The following is a 5,539-nucleotide window of genomic DNA, read 5'->3' as shown; positions in this document are numbered from 1 at the left end:
GGGAGCACCCAATCTTTTTTTTGGAGCTTTTTAAAAAAGGGGATTTAATGCTATCTCTTTTCCAACCTGCATTCAAGACTGGTTCAGGAATAATAAGTACTGATCTTCCTCCACCATTCAAGGACAAAATGCTCATGTATCTCCCATGCTCGTTAAATTTCCTGGTGCAAAAAGTGCTCTGAGTCCTGCTCTGAGAATTTCCATCTCCTAACCACTCTTTTCTGGTCCTTTGAAGCCTCTGTAAGAGTAAAGCAAATCCATTCCATGATCTTGCTGCTGATGGTTGATCTCCTCATCATTTTTGCTGACTTCTCTCCACCCATTCGTACCATTCTGAGTTACTGGCAGACCACCTGGTGATATCAAAAGATTTGAACCCAGCGTTAAAATAAATCCTGATAGCCCTCCTCATTCCAAATCTGGAGAGAGAAGTTAAGAAAGATGAGGGAAGCAACCACAGAAGGTGAGTCCCCGAGAAAGAAGAATGAGAGGAGAAGAAAGAGAAGAAAGAGAAGAAAAGAGGTATCTCCGTGGAAGAATACCGGAGGAAAGAGAGATTCTCCTCCCAGAGGAAGGAGAGAGAAGAGTCTCAAAAGAGTGCCTGAGAGCATTTTTAGTAAGATCTTTTTACATATAACTTTTGAGGTATGGACAAAGAAATTGTAAAAACATTACGATAAAGTGAAATATCAATCATCTAGTGTCACCTCTTCAAGAGAGGCTCAATGGCAAGGAAAAGTATGTCTTAGAGCCTTGATGACGACATTGAAGCGCACATAAAGCGAGGCAAAGCGCTCAACATGTTTTGAGCCTCGCTTCAGGGCTTAAGCGCGCCTTTGACAACACTGGTTCCTATTTATACGATCGTCTCCGCGTATACATAGTTACCCCCGAAATCATATTATACTCTTTAACTAGCTAGCATGCTTATCTTTTAGAAAAAAACACTTCTAGAGGACTGTTTCAACCTACCTCAAGCCATGCAAGCCTCACAAACTTTAACCTTGGTTTTCCTTGTCAATGTCCATCAAACCAGTCCAATCTATCCAAAATAATACTTACAATTGTTAAACGAGTCCATTGGAACATTTTCTTTATTTTTCTTTTGGGTCAAAGTCAACCCTAAAGTCAACACTCGGGTCGACGTGATCAAATACCGAAACCAATTACATATTCGAATTACCCATAAGTCAGGGAATCAAAATATATGACTATCTTCTCATATTGAGTCCATTTAGTCACCCAAATACTAACTTTTCTTGTTTGGGGTTTTGAGGTTCAAGTCCACAATTTCCATGTCTAATTTCATGACTTTGAAGGTAAGAGATCGAATTTAATGAAGTAAATAACTCATACGAGGGTCTGAAATCATTACCTGGATGATATATAAAAATCCCCCCTCTAATTCAAGCCAAACGCGTAGCTTCTTTTCCCCAAAAGTGGAAAAACTTAGGTTTGAAATCCCAGAAACTTGTCTTTTATATTCAAGAGCTTATCGTGATCGCAAGAAGGGAGTCGCAAGGTTTGATTCCTTCGGTGCTTGGGCCAAATAGCTTTGCGAATGCAACTGTCTATCCGCGATCGCGGCAAGTCCTTCGCGGTAGCGTGATCGTGTATGGAAGTCTCCTCTACGATAGCGATCCTCTATCTGCGATGCACCAGTAAAGTACTGCACAACGTGACCGAAATTCGTCAGAACCCCTTGGGTCTCAACTTAAACCATTCCTACAAGTCATAAACAGTGATATCGACTTATAAGCATGCACAATGCATAAATTGGAACACAACAACAACATACCCAGTGTAATCCCACAAGTGGGGGATGCATAGCTTGGAAAACAAATAATTAAAATGAGGGATTGGGTTGTTACACCACCTCTTAGTAGTCATATATGGTTTCAAGGCTTAGTTCAAGTGACAAAAGTTGAGGGCTTGTGACTTAGATGATTATGTCACAGGTTCGAGCCCTGCACCATGCAAAATAAGCTTGGTAATTAAGTGGAGAAAGGTAGAAGGGCTGTCTCATTATTCCCGAGTTTCAAAGGCTATGGTTGGTCCTAAGGGTTGGCCCCAAAGGCACAGACGGATTTCCCGGTCACGATAAAGTTTAATAGAAACCTTGTGCTTTCTTGGATATCACAAGGATCAACTTGGAATTTCTTAGTGACCTATAGAGACTTAAATCACAATTTTCTCTCTATCTTCTCCAATAAATATTAGTGCATGACAGTAGCGAATAGGACTGCTGCAGTTGTAAGTCATTAAGAGTGAGTAGATATACCTATTCTAATTTCATATGTATGATATGCCATCCCAACTCTATATAGGATAGCTATATGGACTATAAAGTTTCTTACGATCAATACAAATGCAGATACACCAGGAGCACCAAGGCAATGGTGGTTTGGTGGTGGTACTGACCTTACACCTGCATACGTTTTCGAGGAGGATGTGAAGCACTTCCATTCGGTATAAGCGCACTTACACAAATGGATTATCTTTTTGGAAATCTCTATATCTATAGTTCACAATTTCTTCATGTCAAACTAAGATAATTATACCATGAGCAAATGCAGTGAAAACATTTTTCTGATGTTTGATCGCAATTTTCTATTACTGTTTTTTAGGTACAAAAAACTGCTTGTGACAAATTCGATCCTAGCTTCTATCCTCGGTTTAAGAAATGGTGTGATGATTATTTCTATATTAAGGTAAGCAAGCTTCTTTTTTCTAACATGTTGACGTTTTCCATTTGAATTGTGTTCTCCAAAATCTGGCAGAGTACTTAGATAAATAGGGTAATTCTGCATGGGCCATTAAATTATTTTGGGAGTGGCTATTTAATCGCTATCTTTGGATTGTTTTAGCTGAACAATTAATGAATTTAATTTAAAACAACTTAACATTTCCAGGCAAATGAGAGCCAGAGAGCCATAAAAAGTAATTTCACATGACTAATATGTGATACTCCCTCCCTTCCATAATAAGTGGTGTTTTAGGCTTTTCATTTTGTTTCAAAATAAGTTGTGTTTTAGCATTTCAAGAAGAAATTGATCTTGTTCTTTCAAACTTACCTTACCCTTATTTATAATCAAGAATCATTAAGTAGCTTTTCTTTTCTAGGCATTAATTAGGGGTATGTTAGTAAAAACACTCATAATTTACTAGGAGTAGCCAATTTCTTAAGGGGTGTGCTAAGCTAAAAACACCACTTATTATGGAATGGAGGGAATACTATCTAACGACTACAGAGTCTTTTGACAGATGTAGCTCCTTTAATCGCAGAAAGCTATCTAAGAATTCTCCCTTCGATAGGTGTACCTTAATTCTCTTGTGGTTTGAGTTCGTACTGATCTGTTGTGATCTGCCATATTCATTCCTTAAATTGTACTCAAGCTTCGGCTCCTCTACAAACCTGCTGCTATTGGATTGCTGGGACCAATGATGGAAATCTCTAATATCAAGGCATTCCTGCTCAAGTACCTCATGGGGCTCTTTCACTTCTCATACGTGAAACCTCAGCTTTCCCTTAATAAAATTATTATATAACCCCAGAAATTCACATAAAAGATATACAGAGGCCTTCATAAACCTTTAGATACTTTCAGATAAGTAGCATGTTGATCCTCTTGTGCAACTGTTTAGCCAAAAAGCAAGCAATAGCACACACCTGCCCTGAGTTGAATTTTTTTTTTTTTTAATTATTATATATATATATATATATATATATATATTTTTTTTTTTTTTTTTTTTCAATTTAAGCGAATCCACTGGGCAGAGTGTCTAGGACTAATTTTTTTTATTAAAAATAAGAAAAACCTCAAAGGAAAGAGTACAAGTTAGGAGGGCTAGGCCTTTACCTTACTAATCCTAACTAGAGCTTGCAAAAAATAGAACCTAGGCTATCTCACATAGTGATGAGGTATCCAAATGCCTTGGCATGACGCCATCTCAAGCACCTCCAAGCTCTCACCAGATGCTATAGTTGTCAAAGCAAATCGAGTAAACTCCCTCGAGGTGAAGTGGAAAGTCGACCACCAATGAGCTTGGCCCATAATGGGCTTTTCTGAATTTAAAATTGTCGGAAGTTTATAATGGGCTTGCTGTATTGCCATTGCCTATTCTTTTAATTGTTGAGTTGAAGTACAGATCTTTATTCTGTGGCCTTATCTTTTAATTGTTAAATTAAAGTATGAGCTAGCTTTTCATTGAGCTCATCGTATTGCAGCATCGTGGTGAGAGACGAGGTCTTGGAGGAATATTTTTTGATGATTTGAACGATTATGATCAAGAAATGCTTCTTTCCTTTTCAACAGGTAAATGGTGTGATTTGAAAAGACCACACGTGCTTATAAATAATATTTGTTAATGGAGGAAACAGAGCAGTCAACTTGTCATAGACAAGCTTACTTCTATGCATAAAAGTCAAAAGCTGCTAAAGGGATTGTTGATATGCTGGAAACTATATTGCTAGACTAGATTATATTTTATTTTTTGGTTTTCCTGAAATAATCAGATCAAGAAAAAGGCCTATCGTTTGCACGAAAGTTAGTTCAACCACTGAGAACTTTTTTAACGGCTTGAATGGATAAAATACCTTCCTTGACGTTTCATTTTTGGAATGACAGAGTGTGCAAATTCTGTGATTCCGGCATATATTCCTATCATAGAGAAGAGGAAGAATACCCCTTTCACAGACGAACACAGCATGGCAACAACTACGGCGAGGCCGCTATGTGGAATTCAACTTGGTGGAATACTCTGTTCCCTTAGTTCCTGATCGCTTATCTACAATGGCTATTGTTTAACCCCTTCTTTTGCCTTGTAATTGCAGGTTTACGACCGTGGAACTACATTTGGTCTCAAGACGGGAGGTAGGATTGAGAGCATTCTTGTATCTCTTCCATTAACGGCACGATGGGAGTATGACCATGTAAGCTTTACTCTGCTATCTACTTTATTGGTATCATTCTTAGATACGAGGGAAGGCTGGGAAAACATCATTGAATATCAACTAATTATTGTTGCTTAATGCAGCAACCAGAAGAAGGTACTGAAGAATGGAAACTCTTGGATGCTTGTATCAACCCTAAGGAATGGGTCTGATAGTTAATTAGTTATCAAAAGTTTGCCCATGTTTGTCTTATATGTTGCCTTTCACCTCATTTCTGTTATCAAATCTCCTTTCTTATGCTTTTTTCTTTCTTTCTTTTTTGCTGTGTTGGAGCAACGAGGAAAGTCGGGAATTAGATGTAGATTTTTCTTAGGATTCATAATTGTATTACAAGCTTGCATTTAATCAAATATGATAGGAGAAGATTCCTTATGCGAGTTGTGTACCATATTCTTGACTTTGCAGTTCCATTATCTGAACCTGCTTTTTTAGCAATTTGTGGGGAGGAGAAATATATGAAGTTACAGTTATTTTTCACATTTCTACCGGAAACAGCTTCTCTATCTCCCAAGGTAGAGCTAATGTCTGCGTACATTCTACTCCTTCCTGATTTCATCAATATGGTGATTTCACTAGGTATGTTAT

At 37.9% G+C, this 5,539-nt stretch overlaps 1 pseudogene; it reads left to right on the top strand.

Annotated features, from left to right (window-relative positions):
• Positions 1-441: 441 nt before the first annotated feature.
• On the top strand, positions 442-5,326 carry LOC132043342 (oxygen-dependent coproporphyrinogen-III oxidase, chloroplastic-like; annotated as a pseudogene).
• The last annotated feature ends 213 nt before the right edge of the window (positions 5,327-5,539 follow it).

The sequence above is a fragment of the Lycium ferocissimum genome, unplaced genomic scaffold, assembly GCF_029784015.1.
Source record: "Lycium ferocissimum isolate CSIRO_LF1 unplaced genomic scaffold, AGI_CSIRO_Lferr_CH_V1 ctg23141, whole genome shotgun sequence".
NCBI classification, from domain to species: Eukaryota; Viridiplantae; Streptophyta; class Magnoliopsida; order Solanales; family Solanaceae; genus Lycium; species Lycium ferocissimum.
This window is presented reverse-complemented; position numbering and strand designations above follow the sequence as displayed.